Source organism: Balaenoptera ricei, chromosome 3 (genome assembly GCF_028023285.1).
Source record: "Balaenoptera ricei isolate mBalRic1 chromosome 3, mBalRic1.hap2, whole genome shotgun sequence".
NCBI classification, from domain to species: Eukaryota; Metazoa; Chordata; class Mammalia; order Artiodactyla; family Balaenopteridae; genus Balaenoptera; species Balaenoptera ricei.
In genome coordinates, this window is record NC_082641.1 from 1,031,467 (window position 1) to 1,058,073 (window position 26,607).

The following is a 26,607-nucleotide window of genomic DNA, read 5'->3' on the forward strand; positions in this document are numbered from 1 at the left end:
CTCTCACCGAGGGCCCGAGTTCAATCCCTGGTTGGGGAAATAAGTTCCCACAAGCCGTGAGGGGTGACGAAAACCAACCAACCAACCAACCAACAATAAAACAGAGATATTATATAAATCAGTCAACAGAAAAGGGAAGAAACAAGGATATTGGAAGCAAGGCCAAGCATAAATACTGGGAACATGATTTTAAGCATCGCAAACTCCCCGTTTGAATGAACCGTATCCCAGCAGGGGTTAAACACAGCCGGTGTAGCAGAGGCAGATCTGAAACAGAAAAAAAGAGAAGTCTTTAAAGAAGATGCTGGGTAGAGATATTGCCGCAACCTGCTCCAAAGAGAAATGGCAATCACACATCAGTGCATTCACGGCTAGAAGCTCTTATTTTGTCTCTCTGTTCACCAGCTGGTGGGCCTTTGGGTTGCTTCCACTTCTGGGTATTGTGAACAACATTGCTGTTCTGAACACTTCACACATGTCGTCGCGTGGCCATTTGGTTTCATCTCCCTTGAGTCAACACCTCGGGGTGGAATTGCTGGGACCTGTGGTAAATTTTATATTGGACCTTGAAGGAACCTGGTTTTCTGAAGAAGTGGCTGCACCATTCTACACTCCCCGTGTTGAGCTGTCTGATCTACGGCAAGGAATGCTTCTCCATTTTCAAAGATCTTTCAATTCTCTCAGCAATATTTTGTTATTTCCAGTATACAAGCTGGAAATAATTCTTCTTTTCTTGAATCTTTTGTCTGAGTTTTTTATTATTTTTGATGCAATCATGAAAGGAATTTTCTTTATTTTTCATGGGTTCAAGGCAAGTATATAGAAACAATTGGTTTTCTATTTTGAGCTAGTATGCTGCTACCACGCTGATCTCCTTTATTAGTGCCAGTAGAATTTTTTGTAAACTTCTTAGAATTTTCCACGTGTAGCATTTTGTCATCTGGGAATAAAGGCAATTTTTTCTTTTTCCTTTCTCATAAGGACGTCTTTATTTCTTTTTCTTGCCTGATTGTTCTGGCTAGAACCTCTGGTATAATATTGAATAGAAATGGTAAGAATGGACATCCTTGCCTTGTTTCCAGTTTTAGAGAGAAAAGTATTCAGTCTTTCACTACTGAATTTAGGTTAATGAGTTATATTTTTTTGGTAGATGTCCTTTATTAGGAAGTTTCCATCTGTTTCTAACATTGAGTAGTTTTAATTATAAATGGGCGTTGGATTTTGTCAAATGCAGTTCTTGCATCTATTCAGATGATCATATATTTCCCCCTCATTATGCTGTTAATAGAATTTATTAAATTAATTTATTTTGGCTATGAAACCACTTTGTATTCCTGGATAAATTCCTGCTTGTGGTGTGTAAGCCTTTCTTTTATGTTGCTGAGTCTGGTTCGCTAATATTTCGTTGAGAATCTCTGTGTCTATGTTCATGACAGGTGTTGGTTTAAAGCTTTCTTTCCGTATGGTGTCTTTATCCGGCTTTGGCATCAGGATAATACTGGTCTCATAGAATGAACTGGGAAATACTTCCTCACCCTCTATCTTCTGGAAGAGTTTAGAAAGGATCAATATTACTCTTCCTTCAAAAGTTTGAAACAATTACTAAAGTAAAGCCAGTAAGTGAGGACTTTCCTTTATGTAAGGATTAGTTTTTAAGATTTAAAAAAAATGATTGATGTATAGTTGATTTACAATGTTGTGTTGGTTTCAGGTGTATAGCACAGTGATTCAGTTATGCATATAATATGTTTATATATGTGTATGTGTGTATTCTTTTTTAGATTCTTTTCCATTAGAGGTTATTACAAGATACTGAGTATAGTTCCCTGTGCTATACAGCAGGTCCTTGTTGTTTACTAATTTTATATATAGTAGTATGTATTTGTTAATCCCAAACTCCTAATTTAGCCCTCCACTCCCCGCTTCGCCTATGTAACCATAAGTTTGTTTTCTATGTCTATGAGTCGGTTCCTGTTTTGTAAATAAGTTCATTTGTATCATTTTTTTTTTAGATTTCACATATAAGTGATATCATATGGCATTTGCCTTTCTCTTTCTGGCTTACTTCACTTAATTTGATAATCTCTAGATCCATCCATGTTGCTGCAAATGGCATTATCTCATTCTTTTTTATGGCTGAGTAGTATTTCATTGTATATATATACGCCACATCTGCTTTATCCATTCCTCTGTCGATGGACACTTAGGTTGCTTCCATGTCTTGGCTATTGTAAATAGTGCTGCTATGAACATTGGGGTGAATGTATACGATTTTTTTTAGAGCAGTTTTATCTTCACAGCAAAATTGAGAATAAGGCACAGGGAGTTCCCATATGCCCTCTGACTCCACATATGCACAGCCTCCCCGCTATCAACATCCCCCACTAGAGTAGTACATTTGTTACAACTGGTGAACCTATATTGACACATCATAATCACCTAAAGTCCATAATTTACCTTAGAGTTCAACATTGGTGTTGCACATGCTATGGGTTTGGACAAAAGTATAATGTGTATTCACAATTATAGTATCATTCAGGGTAGTTTCACTGCCTAAAAATCCTCTGTGCTCCTTTCTCTCCTCAGACTCTGCCAAACACTGATCCTTTTACGATTCCATAACTTTCCTTTTCCATAATGTCACACTTACGAATCATATAGTATGTAACTTTTTCAGACTGGCTTCTTTTAACTTAGTAACATGCATTTAAGTTTTCCCCATGTCTTTTCATGGCTGATAGCTCATTTCTTTTTAGCTTGGAATGATATACGCTGGATGGACCAGTTTGTTTATCCATTCACCTGCTGAAAAACATCTTGGTTGTTTCCAAGTTTTGGCAGTTTTGAATAAAGCTGCTGTAAACATCCATATGCAGGTTTTTGTGTGGACATCACCAAAGTGTCTTCCAAAGTGTCTGCACCGTTTTCATTCCCACCAGCTCCTAAGGAGAGTTCCTGTTGCTCCACATGCTTGCCAGCATTTGCTGCTGTCAGTGTTCTGGATTTTGGCCGTCTAACAGGCATGAAGTGGTATGTCATTGTTGATTTAACTTGCATTTCCCTGAGGGCATATGAAGTGGAGCATCTTTTCAAATGCTTTATTTGCCATCTGGATATCTTCTTTGGTGAGGTGTCTGTTAAGGTCTTTGGTCCATTTTTAAACTGGGTTGTTTTTCTTATTGCTGAGTTTTATGAGTTATTTGTATATTTTGGATGAAAGTCCTTTATCAGGTGTGTCTTTTGCAGATATTTGCTCCCAGTCTCTAGCTTGTCTTCTTCTTCTCTTGACATCGTCTTTTGCAGAGCAGAACAGAAGTGCTTAATTTTAATGAAGTCCAGCTCATCAATTTTTCTCTTTCATGGATCGTGATTTTGATGTTGTATCTAGAAAGCCATTACCAAACCCAGGGTCATCTGGGTTTTCTCTTGTGCTATCTTCTAGGTGTTTTACATTTAGCTTTATGATCCATTTTGAGTTAATTTTTGTGAAGGGTGTTAAGGTCTGTGTCTAGATTTTTTTTTTTTTCATGTGGATGTTCAGTTGTTCCAGCACCATTTATTGAAAACCATCTTTGCTCCATGGTGTTGCCCTTGCTCCTTTGTCAAAGATCAGTTGACTCTATTTATGTGGGTCTATTTCTGTTGCATTGACCTATTTTTCTGTTCTTTCACCAGTACCTCACTGTCTTGATTACTATAGCTTCACAGTAAGTCTTTAAGTCAGGTGGTGTCAGTCCTCCAACGTTGTTCTTTTTCCTTAATATTTTGTTAACTATTCTGAATCTTTTGGAAATATTTCTAATTACTTGTAATATGTAATATGTCTATTCCTATTTCTTCTTTCTTCTTGAATCATTTTGGTAATAAATATCTTTCTAGGAATTTCTCTGTTTCTTCCAGTTATCTAATTTGTTGGCATAAAGTTGTTCATAGTATTCCCTTTATAATTCTTTAAATTTCTGCATGGTTGCTGGTGATGTGCACTCTTTTATTCCTGGTTTTGGTAATTTGTGTCCTCTCTCTTTTTTCTTCATTAGTATAAATAAAGATTTGTTAAATTTTTAAAATCTTTTTAAGAAACCACTTTTGTTTTCATTGATTATCTCTAGTTTTTTCTGTTTTGATTGAGTTTTCAATCGAATCTTTATTATTTGCTTCCCCTGTTTGCTTTGGTTTAATTTGACCTTTTTTTCTTCTCCCTAATTTTGTAAGATGGAACCTTAGGCTACTGATTTGAAATTGTTTTTTTCCTTTTCTAATATAGACTTTTAAGCTAGGTCTAAAATTTACCTCTACGTGCTCTTTGGCTGCATCCCATAAATTTTGATATGTTGTGTTTTCATTTTTATTCATTTAAAATATTCTCTAAATTCTTTTTTTGATTCCTTGTTTGATTCATAAGTTATTTTAAAGTATTTAAAAGTTATTTAAGACTGCTGTTATTTTCCAAATACCTTTGGATTTCCCAAATTTCCTTCTGTTGTTGATTTCTAATGACATTTCTAATTTCATTTTGGTCAGAAGAATACTCCGATTTTAATACTTTCAAATTTATTGAGAGTTGTTTTATGGCTTAGTAGATGGTCTATATTGAAGACTATTCTATGTGCACTTGAAAAGATTATATATTCTGATGCTGTTAAGGGGAGTGTTCCCTAGATGTTAGCTGGGTCAATCTCTTGAGAGTGTTATTCAGGTATTTTGTATTCTTGCTGATTTTCTATCTGGTTTTCTATCAGTTAGCTAGAGTAGGATATTAACATGCCCCACTATTATAATTGAATTGTCAATTTCTCATTTCAGTTTTGTTAGTTTTGCTTCATGCATTTTGGGCTCTGTTATTAGTTGTGTACTGGTTTACAGTTATGTCTTTTTGGTGAACTGGACTTTTTATCATCATAAGAATCTGTCTTTAGTAATGCGTTTTGTCTTAAAGTTCATTTTGTTGATATTAGTATGGATACTTTCGTTCTTGTATGGCTCCCATTTGCATGGTATATTTTTTTTCATCATTTACTTTCAAACTTTTTGTGTCTTTGAATCTAAAGTGTATATTTTACATAGGACACATCATTGGATCTTGTTTTTCTTGTTGTTATTTTGTTTTGAATCCAGTTAAACAATCAGGCTTCTGAATGGAGTGTTTAATCCATTTATAGTTAATATGGTTGAATTTATTTCTGCCATTTTTCTACTTGTTTCCTTTACTTCCATGACCTTTTTGTTCCCGTTCTTCCTGTACTGCTTTTTTTTGATGTTAAAAACAATTTTATAATGAACAATTTTCATTCTTTTTTAATGTTGTTTTCTTGGAGAAATGCTGTGCTAGGGATTACAATATATGTATTTACTTATCACAGTCTACTTCATGTTAATACTGCCTTAAATTTGACAAAATATAAATGCTTTCTACTCCAATATAGCCTCATCCCCTTACTTTTTTTGTGCTATTATGGGCCTATGTATTATGCCTATATATGCTATAAGCCCAACAGTACAGTTTTCTAATTATTGTCTTAAGTTATTGTATTTCAAATAACTTAAGGGAACATTAGAAAAAATATGTTTGTACTGTCCTTATATTTACTGACATAAGAGCTTTACTGGTGTGCTTTGTTTCTTCATGTGCATTCAGGTTACCTTCTGGTGTCATTTTGTTTCAGTCTGAACAATTTCCTTTAGTATTTCTTCTAAGACAGGTATGCTAGCAGCAAATTCTTTCAGTATTTCTTGACCTGGGAAAGAAGTTTTTTTCTTACTCTTTGAAGAATATTTTTGCTGATTATAGAGTTCTTGGTGACAGGCCTATTTTTTTCTTTTAGCAACTTTAATATGTTATCCCAATAGCTCCTTGCATGCCTTCTTCCTTATGGGAAGTTAGCTGTTAGTCTCATTACAGTTATCTTGTACATGGTGAGCTGTTTTTCTCTTACCCCTTTCAAGATTTTCTCTTTGTTTTTGGTTTCCAACAATTTTACTATGTTGTGTCTAAGTGTGCATCTCTTTGTCTTTATCTTATTTAGAATCTGTTGAGCATCTTGGGTGTCAAGATTTTTCATCAAATTTGGGAATTTTTCAGCTATTATTTCCTCAAGTATTTTTCTGCCATTTTCCACTCTTTCTGAGTCCCGTTTAACTTATATTGGTATATTTGATAAAGTCCCACAGGTCTCTGTTTATTTTTCCTCATTCTCCTTCTCTTTTGCTCTTCACATTGAGTATTTTTTTTGACCTATTTTTAGGTTTGCTGAGTCGTTGTCCTGACAGTCCAAATACTCTGTTGATTTTTCATTTGGCTATTGAGCTTTTCAACTCCAGAGTTTCCATCTGATTCTTTTAAATAATCTCTAACTATTTCTTGATATTCTCTAGTTGATTTGTCATTCTCACTAAGTTTTCATTTAATTTTTTAAATATGATTTTCTCAATTCTTTGAACATATTTATAATATCAATAGCTACTCTGAGGTCTTTGGTAGTTTTAATACCTGGATCTTCTCAGAGCAGCTTCTACTGACTGCTTCTTTTTTTTTTTTTTTTTTTTTTAGCATCTTTATTGGAGTATAATTGCTTTACAATGGTGTGTTAGTTTCTGCTGTATGACAAAGTGAATCAGCTACACATATACATATATCTCCATTATCTCCTCCCTCTTGCATCTCCCTCCCACCCTCCCTATCCCACCTCTCTAGGTGGACACAAAGCACCGAGCTGATCTCCCTGTGCTATGCAGCTGCTTCCCACTAGCTATTTTAAATTTGGTAGTGTATATATGTCCATGCCACTCTCTCACTTCGTCCCAGCTTACCCTTCCCCATCCCTGTGTCCTCAAGTCCATTCTATACATCTGTGTCTTTATTCCAGTCCTGCCCTAGGTTCTTCAGAACCATTTTTTTTTTTTAGATCCCATATATATGTGTTGGCATACAGTATTTGTTTTTCTCTTTCTGACTTACTTCACTCTGTATGACAGTCTCTAGGTCCATCCACCTCACTACAAATAACTCAATTTCGTTTCGTTTTATGGCTTAGTAATATTCCATTGTATATATATGCCACATCTTCTTTATCCATTCATCTGTCAGTGGAAACTTAGGTTGCTTCCATGTCCTGGCTATTGGAAAGAGTGCTGCAATGAACATTGTGGTACATGACTCTTTTTGAGTTATGGTTTTCTCAGGGTATATGCTCAGTAGTGGGATTGCTGGGTCATATGGCAGTTCTATTTTTAGTTTTTTAAGGAAGCTCCATACTGTTCTCCATAGTGGCTGTATCAATTTACATTCCCACCAACAGTGCAAGAGGGTTCCCTTTTCTCCACACCGTCTCCAGCATTTATTGTTTGTAGGTTTTTTGATGATGGCCATTCTGACCAGTGTGAGGTGATACCTCATTGTCGTTTTGATTTGCATTTCTCTAATGATTAGTGATGTTGAGCATCCTTTCATGTGTTTGTTGGCAATCTGTATATCTTCTTTGGAGATATGTCTATTTAGGTCTTCTGCCCATTTTTGTATTGGGTTGTTTGTTTTTTTAATATGGAGCTGCATGAACTGCTTGAATATTTTTGAGATTAATCCTTTGTCAGTTGCTTTATTTGCAAATATTTTCTCCCATTCTGAGGGTTGTCTTTTCATCTTGTTTATGGTTTCCTTTGCTGTGCAAAAGCTTTTAAGTTTCATTAGGTCCCATTTGTTTATTTTTGTTTTTATTTCCATTTCTCTAGGAGGTGGGTCAAAAAGGATCTTGCTGTGATTTATGTCATAGAGTGTTCTGCCTATGTTTTCCTCTAAGAGTTTGATAGTGTCTGGCCTTACATTTAGGTCTGTAATCCATTTTGTGTTTATTTTTGTGTATGTTGTTAGCGAGTGTTTAAGTTCAGTCTTTTACATATAGCTGTCCAGTTTTCCCAGCACCACTTATTGAAGAGGCTGTCTTTTCTCCATTGTATATTCTTGCCTCCTTTATCAAAGATAAGGTGACCATATGTGAGTGGGTTTATCTCTGGGATTTCTATCATGTTCCATTGATCTATATTTCTGTTTTTGTGCCAGTACCATATTGTCTTGATTACTGTAGCTTTGTAGTATAGTCTGAAGTCAGGGAGCCTGATTCCTCCAGCTTCGTTTTCCTTTCTCAAGATTGCTTTGGCTATTTGGGGCCTTTTGTGTTTCCATATAAATTGTGAAGTTTTTTGTTCTAGTTCTGTGAAAAGTGCCATTGGTAGTTTGATGGGGATTGCATTGAATCTGTAGATTGCTTTGGGTAGTATAGTCATTTTTACAATGTTGATTCTTCCAATCCAAGAACATGGTATATCTCTCCATCTGTTTGTGCCATCTTTAATTTCTTTCACCAGTGTCTTATAGTTTTCTGCATACAGGTCTTTTGTGTCCTTAGGTAGGTTTATTCCTAGGTATTTTATTCTCTTTGTTGCAATGGTAAATGGGAGTGTTTCCTTAATTTCTCTTTCAGAGTTTTCATCATTAGTGTATAGGAATGCAAGAGATTTCTGTGCATTAATTTTGTATCCTGCTACTTTACCAAATTCATTGATTAGCTCTAGTAATTTTCTGGTAGCATTAGGATTCTCTTTGCCTAGTATCCTGTCATCTGCAAACAGTGACAGTTTTAATTCCTCTTTTCTGATTTGGATTCCTTTTATTTCTTTTTCTTCTCTGATTGCTGTGGCTAAAACTTCCAAAACTATGTTGAATAATAGTGGTGAGAGTGGGCAACCTTCTCTTCTTCCTGATCTTAGTGGAAATGGTTTCAGTTTTTCACCACTGAGAACAATGTTGGCTGTGGGTTTGCCATATATGGCCTTTATTATGTTGAGATAAGTTCCCTCTATGCCTACTTTCTGGAGAGATTTTATCATAAATGTGTGTTGAATTTTGTCGAAAGGTTTTTCTGCATCTATTGAGATGATCATATGTTTTTTTCTCCTTCAATTTGTTAATATGGTTTATCACATTGATTGATTTGTGTATATTGAAGAATCCTTGCATTCCTGGGATAAACCCCACTTAATCATGGTTTATGATCCTTTTAATGTGCTGTTGGATTCTGTTGGCTAGTATTTTGTTGAGGATTTTTGCAACTATGTTCATCAGTGATATTGGCCTGTAGTTTTCTTTTTTTGTGACATCTTTGTCTGGTTTTGGTATCAGGATGATGGTGGCCTCATAGAATGAGTTTGGGAGTGTTCCTCCCTCTGCTATATTTTGGAAGAGTTTGAGAAGGATAGGTGTTAGCTCTTCTCTAAATGTTTGATAGAGTTCACCTGTGAAGCCATCTGGTCCTGGGCTTTTGTTTGTTGGAAGATTTTTAATCACAGTCTCAATTTCAGTGCTTGTGATTGGTCTGTTTATATTTTCTATTTATTCCTGGTTCAGTCTCAGAAGTTTGTGCTTTTCTAAGGGTTTGTCCATTTCTTCCAGGTTGTCCATTTTATTGGCATAGAGTTGCTTGTAGTAATCTCTCATGATCCTTTGTATTTCTGCAGTGTCAGTTGTTACTTCTCCTTTTTCATTCCTAACCTTATTGATTTGAGTCTTCTCTCTTTTTTTCTTAATGAGTTTGGCTAATGGTTTATCAATCTTGTTTATCTTCTCAAAGAAACAGCTTTTAGTTTTATTGATCTTTGCTATTGTTTCCTTCGTGTCTTTTTCATTTATTTCTGATCTGATCTTTATGATTTCTTTCCCTCTGCTAAATTTGGGTCTTTTTGTTCTTCTTTCTCTAATTGCTTTAGGTGTAAAGTTAGGTTGTTTATTTGAGATCTTTCTTGTTTCTTGAGGTAGGATTGTATTGCTATAAACTTCCCTCTTAGAACTGCTTTTGCTGCATCCCATAGGTTTTGGGTTGTCATGTTTTCATTGTCATTTGTTTCTAGGTATTTTTTTATTTCCTCTTTGATTTCTTCAGTGATCTCTTCATTATTTAGTAGCAAATTGTTTAGCCTCCATGTGTTTGTATTTTTTACAGATTTTTTTCCTGTAATTGATATCTAGTCTCATAGCGTTGTGGTCAGAAAGGATACTTGATACGATTTCAATTCTCTTAAATTTACCAAGGCTTCATTTGTGACCCAAGACATGATCTATCCTGGAGAATGTTCCACGAGCACTTGAGAAGAAAGTGTATTCTGTTGTTTCTGGATGGAATGCCCTATAAATATCAATTAAGTCCATCTTGTTTAATGTATCATTTAAAGCTTGTGTTTCCTTATTTATTTTCATTTTGGATGATCTGTCCATTGGTGGAAGTGGGGTGTTAAAGTCCCCTACTATGACTGTGTTACCGTCCATTTCCCTTTTTATGGCTGTCAGCATTTGCCTTATGTATTGATGTGCTCCTATGTTGGGTGCATCAATATTTACAATTGTTATATCTTCTTCTTGGATTGATCCCTTGATCATTATGTAGTGTCTTTCTTTGTCTCTTGTAATAGTCTTTATTTTAAAGTATATTTTGTCTGATATGAGAATTGCTACTCCAGCTTTCTTTTGATTTCTATTTGCATGGAATATCTTTTTCCATCCCCTCACTTTCAGTCTGTATGTGTCCCTAGGTCTGAAGTGGGTCTCTTGTAGACAGCATATATATGGGTCTTGTTTTTTAATCCCTTCAGCCAGTCTATGTCTTTTGGTTGGAGCATTTAATCCATTTTCATTTAGTGTAGTTATCGATATGTATGTTCCTATTACCATTTTCTTAATTGTTTGGGTTTGTTATTGTAGGTCTTTTCCTTCTCTTGTGTTTCCTGCCTAGAATAGTTCCTTTAGCATTTGTTGTAAAGCTGGTTTGGTGGTGCTGAATTCTCTTAGCTTTTGCTTGTCTGTAAAGGTTTTAATTTCTCTGTCAAATATGAATGAGATTCTTGCTGGGTAGAGTAATCTTGATTGTAGTATTTTCCCTTTCATCACTTTAATTATGTCCTGCCACTCCCTTCTGTTTTGCAGAGTTTCTGCCGAAAGATCAGCTGTTAACCTTATGGGGATTCCCTTGTATGTTATTTGTTGTGTTTTCCTTGCTGCTTTTAATATTTTTTCTTTGCATTTAATTTTTGATAGCTTGATTAATATGTGTCTTGGCATTTTTCTCCTTGGAGTTATCCTGTATGGGACTCTGTGCTTCCTGGACTTGATTGACTATTTCCTTTCCCATATTAGGGAAGTTTTCAACTATATTCTCTTCAAATATTTTCTCAGTCCCTTTCTTTTTCTCTTCTTCTTCTGGGACCCCTATAATTCGAATCTTGGTGCGTTTAATGTTGTCCCAGAGGTCTCTGAGACTGTCCTCAATTCTTTTCATTCTTTTTTCTTTATTCTGCTCTGTGGTAGTTATTTCCACTATTTTATCTTCCCGGTCACTTATCCATTCTTCTGCCTCAGTTATTCTCCTATTGATTACGTCTAGAGAATTTTTAATTTCATTTATTGTGTTGTTCATCATTGTTTGTTTGCTCTTTAGTTCGTCTAGGTCCTTGTGAAATGTTTCTTGTATTTTCTCCTTTCCATTTCCAAGATTTTGGATCATTTTTACTATCACAACCCTGAATTCTTTTTCAGGTAGACTGCCTATTTCCTCTTCATTTGTTTGGTCTGGTGGGTTTTTACCTTGCTCCCTCATCTGCTGTGTGTTTCTCTGTCTTCTCATTTTGCTTAACTTACTGTGTTTGGGGTCTCCTTTTCGCAGGCTGCATGTTTGTAGTTCCCTTGTTTTTGGTGTCTTCTCCCAGTGGGTAAGGTTGGTTCAGTGGGTTGTGCAGGCTTCCTGGTGGAGGGGACTGGTGCCTGTGTTCTGGTGGATGAGGCTGGATCTTGTCTTTCTGGTGGGCAGGACAGTGTCCAGTGGTGTGATTTGGGGTGTCAGTGGCCTTATTATGATTGTAGGCAGCCTCTCTGCTAATGGGTGGGGTTGTGTTCCTGTCTTGCTAGTTGTTTGGCATAAGGTGTCCAGCACTGTAGCCTGCTGGTCGTTGAGTGGAGCTGGGTCTTAGTGTTGAGATGGAGATCTCTGGGAGAGCTTCTGCCGTTTGATATTATGTGGAGCCGGGAGGTCTCTGGTGGACCAATGTCCTGAACTCGGCTCTCCCACCTCAGAGGCACAGGCTTAACACCTGGCCGGAGCACCAAGATCTTGTCAGCCACATGGCCAAATTCATCTGGACTCCCTGAGGAGGCTGATGTGCTCAAGAGGCCTCTGCTGGTACCAAGACTCTGGATCCTCATAGAGTTCAGGTGAAGGAGAGGGATCTGCTTTGGTCTCTTCATTGGTCAGCCATAACTGTCAACTAAAAAAATATGCACAACCTAAAAGTTGAGAGTTATGTTTTATTCAGCAGGAATATTTAGGACTTCAAGCCTGGGAGGCAGCATCTCCAGTAACCCTGAGAGAACTGCTCTCCTGACTGCTTCTTTATCCTTTGTGTGGATCACATGTTCCTGTTTCATCCCATGTCTTCAAATGTTTGTTACACTTGATATTTTAGGTGACATTGCAGCAACTCTGGGTTATGATTCCCCCTCCCTGGGGGTTGTTGTTGTTGCTGGTTTTGTTTGTTGTTTGGTGTCTTGCCTAGACTAATTCTGTAAATTCTGTTTCCCCTGAAGTGTGTGGCCACTAATACCTTTGTTCAGTTTTTTGTTTTTTTTTTTAATTCTTGTTTTTCTAGTTAAGCCTGGTTTTGCAGGGATCACTTTTGGTCATCACAGCTTAGCAGTCAAACAAGGACTGGTCAGAGTTTGTGCTAAAATACCTTGAGTTAGTATCGTTTCTGTCCTGTCTGTGAGTTGAGTAATGCATTTAAAAATGGGGCAGTTTATAGAACTTGCTGTAATGTTTGCCTCCTGGTGTTTTTGTTTTTTTGTTTTTTTTCCACAAAGATCACTTTCTATTCAACACCACATGCCACTCCAAATTAAGTTGGCCTCTCTGGCAGCCAAGTGGCTGGTTTCCACTGTCCATTCAGCACAGGAGAAAGTGAACCGCCGCACTGTGGAAGCTGCACGTACGTGGGGTTGGGGGGTCCCAGTAAAAACACCGGCACCCCAGTGTTCTCACTTGAGCTTCAGTACTTCTCCTCCAATACATGCTTCTCAACGTTTGGTATGCTTTTGTTTGGTTCTAAGTGTCGTGAAATAATGTTTTTGACAACACTGTCCAGTTTTGTCAGCACTTTTTGGAGAGATTTGTGTAGTGTCTCACTCCACCAGGTAAGAAGTCCCACCCATCTAGGATAAAATTCAAGATTAAAAAGATGTGTTATTTTTTCTTGGTTGATACTGCCACCACAGCAGAGAGTTGGGCAGAAATATTGATGTATTATTGTTTTCTCTAAGTGATCTAATGACTTTTTGATGTTATTTCTCTATGGAGTCCAATTTTATCAAAGAATTGTTCTGCAAATGTGATATTATGTTTTAAAGCACCAAGACATAGCATATGCACAATTTGGAATTTCTCAGGGACCACTATTATTTCATGGAGAATATGGCATTATTAGAAGTGTCACCCTGGAAACAAGCCATCAAGCAGAAGTTCTTAACACCTGTCTCCAAGATTCTCAAGGCACGTGCTAAGAATCCCATGGCATTATTTCAAAGCAGGGTGATGTCTGTGTTGCCAAGACTGTTCCTGCTTAGAAGAACTGCCTGTGTCCTGTGGACGCTGAGTTTGCTGCAGGTCATATGCTCCTGCCATTCAACCATCCACAGGCTGGATGCATAGTTCATCATTGCATTCAAAGTTCTGGACAAATACATTCTCCGGACCTACAGATGAGGAGTTGAGAGAATCAAATCAATGGCTTATCTCATCAGGGTACAATCTGAAGTCTTCAGTTTTCTCAGGAGGGCCATTCAGATTATTGCCCAATCAAGCCTTGGTCCTTTTACCATTGACACAGAGTTGTATGAAAAAGCTATTTTAAAACAGAAGATTCTCTAGAAGTATGGTTCTCCTTATTGATTTTATATCTGAATTCAAAAATTGTGGAAAACCAACCTCTTTGTACAGTTATTCTTAATATTTGGAGATAGAAAAACAAGTGTTAACATTTTCATTTTCAACGTAATCCTTTTACTATATGCTTATGTTCTCTTTATTTTAGAAGTATCTCCTTGTTATAAAAAATTCTGAAATTATGAATGAACAAGGATGAAACTTAAAATCACCCTTAATGTCACCACCTGGAGGCAATTCCTGTTAATGTGTTAATGCATTTTCTTAAGGTTTTGTGGTGATATGTCAATACATTTTCTTCTGTCATTTGGATTCATCTTAAACTCAATTCACAGCATTATATTCTTTTTAAGAATCTATCACAGTCTTCTACTGTTTGCAATTTTTTTTTACTACATGTTCTGTTTCAATAACATCTTTGTCTGTGATGATTTTTAGGCCCTCTGACATTTTTAGATTAGATACCTAAAACAGGGAATTTCTAGGTGGAAAGAGTAATATAATCAAGGATTCTGATAAGTGTTGTCCAATGGCCTTGCTGAGAAACTGTCCCCATCTGCACTTCCAACACATACCTGTTTGTAGCAGCATAGTTAGTGCTGGTTGCTTTTAAAATAAACTTTACTTTTTAGAACAGTTTAGATTTACAGAAAAATTGTGAAGATATAACAGAAGGTCCCCATATATCCCACACCCAGTTTCTCCCATTAATTCTCCTATTATTAATATTTCCTATTAGAAAGCTACATTTGCTACATTTAGTGAACCAGTATTAACACATTATTATTAACTAAAGTCCTTTTTTTTTTTTTTTGCTTTGGCAAAGAGGAATAGTTTAATACTGCTGGTTTAGTAAAACCAGCTATGTCTCTCAGTTACCAGCATTAAGCCTATACAAGCATTCACTTCTTTTTCTTTTTTGACATATTGATTGGAGTATAATTGCTTTACAATGTTGTATTAGTTTCTGCTTTATAACAAAGTGAATCAGCTATACGTATACATATATCCCCATATCTCTTCCCTGTTGCGTCTCCCTCCCACCCTCCCTATCCCACCCCTCTAGGTGGTCACAAAGCACCGAGCTGACCTCCCTGTGCTATGCGGCTGCTTCCCACTAGCTATCTATTTAACATTTGGTAGTGTATATATCTCCATGCCACTCTCTCACTTCATCCCAGCTTAACCTTCCCCCTCCCCGTGTCCTCAAATCCATTCTCTACGTCTGTGTCTTTCTGCCTGTCCTGCCCCTAGGTTCATCAGAACGTTTTTTTTTTTTTTTTAGACTCCATATATATGTGTTAGCATACAGTATTTGTTTTTCTCTTTCTGACTTACTTCACTCTGTATGACAGACTCTAGGTCCATCCACCTCACTACAAATAACTCAATTTCATTTCTTTTTATGATGGAGTAATATTCCATTGTATATATATGTTACATCTTCTTTATCCATTCAGCTGTCAGTGGACACTTAGGTTGCTTCCATGTCCTGGCTATTGGAAATAGTGCTGCAATGAACATTGTGGTACATGACTCTTTTTTCTCAGGGTGTATGCCCAGCACTGGGATTGCTGGGTCATAGGGTAGTTCTATTTTTAGTTTTTTAAGGAAGCTCCATACTGTTCTCCATAGTGGCTGTATCAATTTACATTCCCACCAACAGTGCAAGAGGGTTCCCTTTTCTCCACATCCTCTCCAGCATTATTCAGATTTCCTTGATTTTTACCTAACATTCCTTTTTCTGTCCCAGGATCCCATCTAGCACACCATCGTCAGCATTGCTTAGCTCTGCAGCATTTCAGGAAGGATAGAGTAAAATATTATCAGTAAGTGAAAAGCTCAAGGAAAGTTTTGGTAAAAATCTCATAAATATGGCTTTAGGAAATGAATGTCATGTTAAATAGGTGTCTGGTATTGGGTCTGCACTCAGGCCAGTTTCCAGCACCTTTCGTGTGGCCGAATGGCTCCCGCTGGCCTCTACATCTGTGACACAGGTACGGCCCAGGACTTGAGGTGACAGGGACGCTCAGCTCTCATCTCACAGCCCCGGCGAAGACGGGCGAGAGGTGACAGTGTGTAGGGGACACGTGGTGACTTGAAGCCACAGCCTCAGGACAGAGCTGTGTCCTGCAGGTCCTGCTGGACAGTCCTGGGAAGCTGGCTCCCTCCCCTTTCCTAGAAGAGGCAGCTTTGGGCGCCATGTTCCGTAAGCTCGGGTTCTGATTCTACCTTCTGTCTTCATCTCCCACTGGACCCACACTCTTAGGCACTGGCCTCCTTTACTGACTTATTTTACCAAACTTGCCAAATGAGATAAATGCTATGAGCGAACACGATGATTTGTAGCTATATTTTCAGCTGCTTCTCCATAGCCTGCCCTTGCTGTGAGCGGCACATCTCCCAATCCCCTTTATCTCTGTGGTTTGATGCTTCTTCATGACTGAAAACATCCCGCCTTTGTGTGCTCATCCGTTCACTCTGTGTCCCCAAGTTCTAGCACAGTGCACAGCGCACCGTAGGGTCTATTACTCTTTTAAGATTATGAATCACAATGGCAAAATCATTGTGAACTTTAATGGACCAGACGCATGAGCACATTGCATGAGATAAGGGTATTGTTTACTCTTCACAGGGGTCCTAAATCATTATCCCCACTTTGCAGATAGGGAAGCTGAGGATTTGCAACGGTTCACACCTTGCCCAGACCCATCACTAATAAGGGTGGGACTGGAGGTGAGTCTGGCCACCAGGTGCAATGCTGTGGGCTCTGCTCCCTCCTCTGCTGCAGGATCACCTGCTCTGTTGCTCCCTTCAGACCTCTGGTCTCCATTCCCACATTAGAAAGTAGACTGTTCCTCGGGGGTGGGGGCGTGCTCCTGTGCTGGCTCTGCCACCTCTTCCCCTCAGGTGACCCTCATTTGCATCCAGCTCAGGGTGACCCTCCGCCCTACTGTCCTCCATTCTGGGGTCCTCTGTTGGCCGAGCCATCTAACACCGGGACCTCTCAATTCCTTGACCTCCTATGTCCAGCAACCTTCCCTGCTCCCCTTCTGCACCCACTCCTGTGTCCCTCTGATCAGGTCAACACCCGCAGGTACTACCCTCCCCAAATGATATGTCTGAGAGTTTACTCCTTGGTTCCTATTTGATTACTCAAAGAGGATCCTTTGGTCTCAGTGGACCTGCCCACCCTTCAGCCCTCTTCTCTCTCCATTTCTTCCTTATCCTGCTTAGATTCCACACTGGGGGGTGGGGCATGCCTGTGGTCATGTGTTACATTCCCAGGTGTGCTTTCTTTCCATGGTGGCATCTCACAAACCGTGGGCACCGGACACTGGCTGAACCCACCGTCCTTCTCTGTAGGTCGGCCTTCATGAGGAGCCTCCCGGGGCAGGTGGCTGGTTTCCCTCACACGTTCAGGACCGTCTGTGCTGCCCGTCACTCCCCTCCGTCCTCATGCCTGCGCACCTCCCAGCAATGCCACTTCCAACCCTTCCACGCTCTCCAACCCTCCTCCCATGGCGTTCCTGCACTGACTTCATTTCCCAGTGTCAGGATAACAGAGGCCACCAGAGGAAGTCATCCTGGAACACCAAACAACTGTACCACCCACTGCTTTGTTTCTGTCCTGTCCCCGTGGAAGTAGTCTCTCCACCCCTCTTATCCAGGAGCCTTACACCATGGGTTGTAATTTTTTTCTCTCCCAAATGCAGCCTGACCCTCTCAACTGCATCTGTTCTATCAGCCTCAGGTCACTTCCCATTGGTGTCGCTGAGGACACGCCTTGGATTCACCACGTGCCCACACCTATTTTACTTTCCCATTTCCCTTCCTTTCAGAGAAAATTCCTAAAAGATATGCTTACACTAAATTCTCTCCATTGTCTCATTTCATGTTTTCTTCTCCAATAAACTGTACTTTTTTTTTTACTTTCCACGTGTAAAATTAGTTCTTAGCATCTAGATGTCCTTGATGGATGGTGGCCCCTTTAACTTTATAGTCTTCTTGTTATGCCTTGTATTAAACATACTAATTTTAAAGTCCTCCTTAGATTGTCTTGTTATTTCGATTTCCTCGGGAGTGAATTCCCCATTTGCTGACTTGTGCCCTCTTGTGCTGCACGTTTGGTTTCCAGGATGGTCTTCCTTGCTCTGCCTCTTCATGACTCCTTGTTTACCGAGTGACTTCTCCCTTCCTCCCGAGAGCCCCAGCTCAAACCCATGTTTCAAGTGCACTTCCTCTCGGTCTCAAGGCCTCTGTCTAATCAGATCTCCTCCCCCACGCCCAACACAAAACAGTGACCCTGAGTGAGGGTGGCTGCAATGGGCCTTCTTGTTCGGAAAGGGGAGAATGGAAGGCAACGGCCGTCCCTGGGTCAGGGGGTCTCCAGGTCCTGCCAGGCACACTGACACTTCTCAGCTGGGGCCCAGTGCTATTCCTGGGAGGGACCCTCCACAGCTCTGGGCTCCTGGCTCTGCCTTTCCTACGAGAACTGGACTGGGGTTGCAACTGGGTAGCTTTCTACCTTCTGCCCATAGACGTGTGGGGGACTCCAGAGGCCTCTCTTCATTATGACTTCCTCTGTCCTTTTCAGTCAAGTCTATTAATTCCCTTAAAAACTCCATGGGGTTTTACGTACCAGTTTATAATACTTTCCATGAGGCAGAAGGCACATTCACAGATCTATTTAATTTATTCAAGACAAACCCTCCTTACACTGGATCCCTTGTGAGGTTCCATGGAACAATACTCTAAGGGTCTTGGAAGCATGATTGTCTGGCTTAAAGGGCCTATGAGACACGCCCCTAAGATTCTTTCTGTTTAATGGAGGCTGTTTGTTTAAGGGAAAGGGTATATGATGTTTTACCTTGAACCTTTGTTATCTTATTGAAGGGTTTTGCAACTATGCCTTGAATTCTGTGAAGCTATATTTTACTGGCAGTGCCCTTAATCTGTTCTCCGCCCAGAGGCCATCTCTCAATTGAGGACCCCTTGCTGGCTGGAAAGACTATTCTGGACCCTTTACATCTCATGCACACTCTACTCAAAGACGAAATAGACTGTCTTTAGTTCATCTCTCCCCTCCCACATTTTATCATAGTCAGCAAGAATAAGGCAGGTGGCACTTTCAAATTCTGCCTAGAAATTTCCTTAGTGAGATCATAATGATTGTTAGGTGCCTTTTCTCTCTCCTGTGTTACTACAGGCAACAGTGTTGCCTAGTTCCTGCCACCATGTAACAAGGGTTTCCTTCTTTCTGGCTTCCAATAGCACTTTCCTCGCTTCCCTTAAAGGCCTTCCAACAGCTTCATCAAGGCTATTCAAACTCGTGCCTGGCATCTCGTCTCAAAACCGTCACATGTTTTAGGTTTTGTTTTGGCAGCATCGCACCTCCCAGCACCAAATTCTCTATCGTTAAGGAACAGATCGCTCCAACATGCAGCGGTGCAAAACCACTTATTGTGGTTCGGGAGTCTGCGGGTCAGAAGTTCTGGAAGGGCTCGGCGGAGCACTGCTCACATGGTTGCGGGCAGGTGCAGGCTGGGCTGCAGTCATCTGGAAGCTCAGCTGGGCTGGGCATCCCAGGAGGCTCACTCCAGCGGCTGTCGGAGAGCTGAGTTTGTCTGTTCCTGGAGTGTCTGCAGTGATGGTTGCTCCATGTGTCTTGGACCGCTTACTGTAAGGTGGCTGAGCTCCGAGAGGGAGCGTCCTGAGCAGAAATGTCTGGGGGGTGAGTGAATCCAGAGACCAAGGCGGAAGCTGCAGCCTTTCCTCACCTGGCCTTGGGAGTCATGCCCTGTTACGTCTGCAAGTACGTTTGGTTCTAGTGAGACCTACGGCCAGCCCCAAACTCTTGATGGAATTTGTGCCCGTCTTTAATTCATCTCTCAAGCTCAGTGCAATCGCCCCTTTCTCAGGAAAGTTTTCTCTGACCTCCCATGATGTGTCTAGTCCCCTGCATCGCTCCCCAGAGCCACCCACAGGCACAGGTGTACTTCTTCCTTCATTTGTGTGATTGGATGATAACAGCAGTTTCTCCACCGGACTCTAATCCCTTGAAGGCCACAACCTTCACTTTTCCCTTAACATTTGTGATCTCAGTTCCAAGCAGAGTGCTTAGCAAATGTTAAACATTTGATAAGCATTTGTTGAAGAATAGGTGGATACGCTCGGAAATACTTGGGAAAAACTTCTAAAGGTGTTCCTTGATGTTTTCTCCTACTGCCCTCCCTCTGTCCCACTCTACGTGACTCATATCTCTGTGATCAATTTCTGTATCATTTCTCTCCCTGATCCCTGTCTTGTCATCTTTATTCCTCTAGTGCCTAGTACTGTGCCTGAGACTTTCAATAAACCTGTATGAATAAATAATTGAAAAAGTGACTGCATAACATTATGTCTCCTTACACTATTTAATTAGTAGAGCTTTCTCTAAATAACAATGCTCTTGCTTCACACTGTTTTTGGGCTGTGGTAGAAAAAGGAGCTTTCCTGTTTACCGTTGGGTAAGTTAAAATCTTAACTTGTCTTTCCCGTGAGTTCGAGTGTGCTGCTACCACAGTGCTACAAAAAACCCCTAAGCCATGGTACCCTGGACGGTCCGCTTTGCGTGTTCATCCTGCTCCCCGCCTGTCCAGACATGTACCTATACACCGATTCCTGTAGAGCCTAAAATGGACCTGCTCTCCTACCTCTATCTCTACCTCCATCCCATCTGTATCTGTATCTATATATCTATATAATGGATATAGTGCTCTAGTGCTACACAGATGGTCCCGGTGTCTTAAAAAAGTTAACCTTGAACTCCCATTATTTCATCTCAGTTCATAATCTCTTAAAATACTTTATTGTAATTCTCCTATTGCAGTGACTTTTTTTTTTTCTTGGCATATGAATGTTAGCTTTGTATATTTACTTTCACTAAAATTTCTAGCTATCTTTAGAATTTCTCCTTATTCCATATCAAAAAACTCTAGGCTGTAAGTGGAAATTCTTGTCTGTTCCCCTCACACTGTTCTAGGAAACTGCCTTTTCATGCAATCATGTTAGTGACCACCAAGCTGTTTTAAAGGAGACTCTTTTGAAGTCTTTCATCACCAGATTCTGACCAGTTGCTTTGTTAGGATGGCTAGGATGGCTTCATCCCCTTTAATTGTTTGTGGGGGGGGATGCTATTAAAAATGCTGTGATATTAATTACTGTTGACACTTAAAACCTGGTATTGTCTTTAGGATCCTGTTAAGTCACTGAACTTGGATTCGGTGTGGAAGTCCTCTTAATAAAAAAGCAATGTTCCCTTTTCTCTACTCCCCTATTTCATCCCAGCCCTGAAATCTGGCTATCCTTCTCATACTTTGATTTTATATACATAATATTATGATATAAATATGTATGATATAGAGTATGTATATATTCTGCTGGTAACAGCCATATTCATGTGTATAACATATAAAACACAGAATTCCTCCTGCTTTTCTCCACTCCTCACATTTACACAGTCAAGGTCTCTCTACTAGATTTTTGTGAGTTATAAATAAGCTGTGTTTTCACAAAAAAGAAAAGAGCTAAATTTATTTAGCTTGTGTATAAAGTTGTATAAACAAAATATATACCAATAAACATAAAGTACTAGAAAATATTTGCTCACCATGGTAAGAGATATAACCTTTTGTAATACAAATCCTGTTTGTTTCCTGATGGGAAAGTGAGGGTGAGGGGAAAATGAGGACAAATCATGAGAGATGATGATTTCCCTTCAAGTGAAAAGGTGTACATTTAAAAACATATATCTTCTGTTTCTGTTACTAGGATATAAACTGCTGTAATTAGAGCCTTTTTTGTGTGTGTGTGTATATAGTGTGTGTATATATGTATATATAAATGAATGCTAGAAACCCCCAAATCACATAGATCACATATCACATGGATGCGGCGTGGGGACAGAGAACACCCATCGTGTTCTGTGTTATTTATGACCTGATTTTCCTTTTTTGATCAGAATGTACGCTCTGACATGTGAACAGAATCATGCCTCCCCGTCATTTTTCTAGGTGTTTAGGAGGCCAGGTCGCAACATTTCATTAAGACCGAATTCTGTGTACCTTCAAACAAGTATCTTGTCTAAGATAAGGCAAATACATGTAGAAAAGGTTACATCTGGCCAAATTAGTTGTAAAAATTATTGTCAATCTGAACCCCATGTAGTTTTTTATATCTGCCCAACTCATGTGGTTTACACATACATCTTGTAGCTTACACGTTTTAAAAGGTGCGTTCTTTAAAAAGAAGGTAAAAATAAATGTGCGTAGAAAGAGACATATATAATTGTCATTTATAGTAGTTATTTCTTTGCCATGAAAATAGTACACGCTAGTCCAGACTCAGACTTAAGATATTAGTGCTACAAAATATTAGATTTCAAAAAAAAGAAAAAATACAGCAGTGTTGAAAAGAAATAGGTATTTATTCAGGTGCGTCCTTTCCCCCAGCCTTTTCCTACTACATGTGCGGTTGGGAAACTGTCACCCGGCACTTCACGCGGGGACGCGCCCCTGGCAGGCGCTCTGCGCGCGTGGGACCCCGGGTGGGACCCCGGTCCGTCCGCCGAGCGGCTCCGCTCCGGCTCGTGCAGTGCGGGCGCGGGGCCAACAGGTGGCACAAACGCCTTTGCCTCGCGCGGCGCCGCTCGCTCTCCGCGCTCCCCCGGACGGACCGCACGGGCCCGGAAGGGCTGCAGGCGCGCCCCCCTCGGCGCGGGGCGGGTCCGGGGTCCGGGGTCCGGGGTCCGGCGTCGGGATCTGGGGTCCCGGCGGGGGTCTCGCGGGCGGGGAGCAGAGACCGGGCTCCGCTTCGGGCGGCGCGCCCTCTGCTGGCCGGCCGCGGACTCGCCGGCCGGATATGGCACCGCGCTCCCCGCCCGTGGGCTGGGCAGGTGCAGGTTGGGGAGACGCAGGGTTGGGTGCAGGCTGGCTGGGCGGGGATGGGCCAGACCAAGTGGGGGTCGGACTGGGCCGGACAGGTGCCGGGACTCGGGTTTGCTGGTCCAGAGCTGGGCTGAGCTGGCCATGGGTTGGGTGGGACTCAGGTGAGAGCTGGGCAGGGGCTGGCCCAGGAATTCCCTGCTTGGCCCCCATCACTGACCAAGGATCCAGAATAGGAAGCTTCTCCATATTCTTGCTGTTATTACTTATTTGAGGACTCAGTTAAACAGCTTCCGTCTCTCCCCACAGTACAGGGAGCTTTGAGACCCTAACATTACAGGAAAGCCACCCGCCTGCCCCTCCCCTCCCCTCTTTCTGGAAGCCTCCTGTCTGAGCCAGCGTGAGCACCAGGGAGGGGAGGCAGGCCTGTCACTCCCAGGTTCCAACTCACTGGAGAGGAGCTTCGCGTGAACCTGTTTTTAATGTGTCAAATCAGAAAGTCACTTCCTGGCAATAAGGTGTGAAGGGGTTACAGCCTCCCGCGGGGCCTCAGAGACTCTGCAGCTGGATGACAGGCCAGCTTCCATCCCCAACCGGCAGCGGTGGGCCTGGGTGTCACTTAGGAGGCCTCTGCTATGAATGGTGCCCCGTCTGTCTCACTGTGAGTGATGCCTCGCATTTGGAGGGCACCTCACCAGACGCAGTGCCTGCAGCCTGGCTTGGTGAGGGGTGCCCCCAGCCTTCCCAAGGACCCCCGTGTCAGGTACCTTTTCCCCTGAGTCCATGCTCAGGAAGTCATGTTACCTGGTCCTGCAGAGTTCAAGACAAAGCGGGACCTACATTTAGACCTGGTTCACTCTCTGGCTCTTACTGTCTGTCAGAAGCATCTTAGGGTGTCACGGTAGACCCCTGGCCTCACGCACCTACTCGTGGGCGGCGAGCCCTGCTGAGTTCTGTGGAGAGAGGCTCAGAGGGGAGATGACCTCCAGTGAGGCTGTCCTGACTCAGGCACTGAGCCACCTGTTCACATGCATAATCCAATTCTTCATCTCTGAAGAAATGCTTCTATTGTGTCCCCATTCTGCAGATGAGGAGATGGAATCCCTAAGTGACTAATCGTCTGGCCAGGGGCTGATGGAGTGGCCAAGTGGGTGTGTTCCCACCTGACCCTGGGCACTTCAGCAGGCTGGACATCTTCCCCAAAGATGGGAAGGGCCTCGGGCACAAAAGGAAGGGGTCAGCTTTCATTAGCCTCACGTCAGTGTGCTTAGAACCCAGGACACTGAGCCCTGCAGCCAGAAATGATGGACTCGCATGGAGACGACTCCCCACGGCCTCCTCTGGCTTCCCTCTGACCCCATCTCATGTCTTCCAAGCCTGACCAGGGCCAGGGGTCCAGGAGTGCACATGTGACAAGAGCAGAGGTTGCATAACCCCTGACCCCAAGGCGGGGGTGGAGGCAGTTATTTTAGGATGAAAGATCTATGATTCTCAATTTCACCTGCACCAAAATTGTATTTTTTATATTTTCATCCAAAATAACTGGAATTGGAAAAAAAAAAAGTGGCTGAATGGAATATGAAGAGGGCAAAAGACAAAGAACTTGAAATTTCATCACTGCCTCTATTTCAGGCTTTTTATGGGCAAGAACTGAATGTGGCGCTCTGTGGAAATGTAGCTCAGGGCCGCACGTCATCACAGCTAAGAGAGCATCTGTTGAATGCTGGCTGACTGCGCCTGCTTTTGTCTGAGGGGGTGAATTTATGAGGTTGACATTTTAAGAAGTCAGAATTTTAGCTCATTTCAAAGCCCGTGGAAGAGTCTAAAACCGTGTTGCCTTGTGGTGGCGGTTCATCCAGACGGAAGCCTGACTTTGAAGGCGCCTTGACCTTTTAAACGTCTCTGGAAAATGCAGGGTGCGATGCTTGGGGGAAGCACAGAGTCAAATCTTTTCCTCTTTAATTGATTCCATTTAAAACATGTTATGCGAGGACTGGAACATTAATTGCCAATTATTTTCGTAAAATTGGTGAGAAAAACATGAAAACCAAATAGAAGGGCTATGGACGTCAAATCAAGAAGAGAAATCCAGAGCACACAATACACTTGTGAAACATGTTCAGCCTCGTGGTGGGCAAAGACAAGCAAATTCATAGACCAACAACCACGCAAAATGAAAATACCAGTTTTCACCCATCAGGCTGACACACATTGAGCTTGGGGCGGGGGAGGGCTTCAGTGCTGGCGACAGAGCAATGAGAACGGCCCTTTTGTGACTGGGTGGTGGGTGGACGTATAAATCAGGTCAGTTTTAACAGAAAGCATTCTGGGCGCTGACCAAGGGAGCTTTGTGTAGTTGCTTTGACCCGGTAATTTCCCCTTCTAGAAAAAGAAAAAAAATCCCAAGGAAACCAGAAAGCCACGCAAACATTTATGTAACTCTCATCCCAGTATAATTTATAATAGGGGAAAAACTGGAAACAACCCACTTTTGCAAGAGCAGGGTGATGTTAAATACCGTGAACCAGATGACAGACTATTCCCAGCGACTGAGCATGTGTCTTAGAGGCTGTTCAAAGACATGGAGACAGCTGAATGCTGTAATGTTATGAGAAAAGCAAGATAGAAAGTTGTATCAACAGGACACTTATCAATTTATAAAAATCCTATACTTGTATATATACACACACAGGCATATATGTATTATATATACATACAAATTTACAAAAAACATATATACATATATGTATACTTATATATCAATCTATTTTATGAAAGCTGGGAAGGAAACAAGACAATATGCTAGACAAGGTAACAGTGGTATCTTGGTGAGGAGGGATAATGGGTCATATTAAAAGATTTGTTATTTCACTTGGTCCAAATTTTCTAAAGATAGGTTTTGCTTTCCTAATCACAAAAAGCAATGAAGGTGTTTAACCAAAGAGATTGGCCAGACTCTTGCACCCTGCCCTGACAGTGTGGTTAGGAAACGGTGTTTTCATACTGCAGTTGATAAAGGAACCTTGGCCCCAGAATCGCTGTGCACGGTCCGGACCCCTGGAGGCTCCTGCACCTGCGGCGCCCTCCCCAGGACGCACTGGGGCAGGACTTGAAGGTCCCCACCAGCCGACTCGGCTCAGGACGACCCCCTGTAGGCACAGGGGCGACTGGACGTGAGCCAGATGGACCACAGAGGTGTGGCCCCAGGGAGCCGTGCCATTTCCTGAGCTTCTCACCTGGGAGTCGGGGGCCCAGCTGCATCTCGGGTGGCCTGGGGAACCACAGGAGGGCATGTGGCCAGCCGAGCCAGCTTGATACCCCGGGGCGCCCCGCCCCACCGTCCACTGTGGAGGCCTCCGTTCCAGTGTCCGTGGTGGCCTGTGGGCTCCAGGAGGGCAGCGTCCACGTGCCGTCCGACAGGGCACCCTCACGTGGCGGCGTATGTGATGCGCACGGCCGGTGCTCCGTAAATGTTTGCGGCAGCTGCTTGAGGCGGGGGCCGCATCCTTCTCACTTGCTCCTGAATTCACTGAGCCTGCGATCCCAGACGCAGGGCGCGCGCCCTCCCCCGCCGCACGATCCGCGTAGGGGAGCGAGTAGACGCGGTGCCCCGTATGCCCTGCAATTCTACGGGAAGCTGACGTAGGATCCGGGGTGAGAAAGCCGAGCATGGGGCTTGGAGAAAGGATCGAGCCACAGAGAAAGCTTCGTGT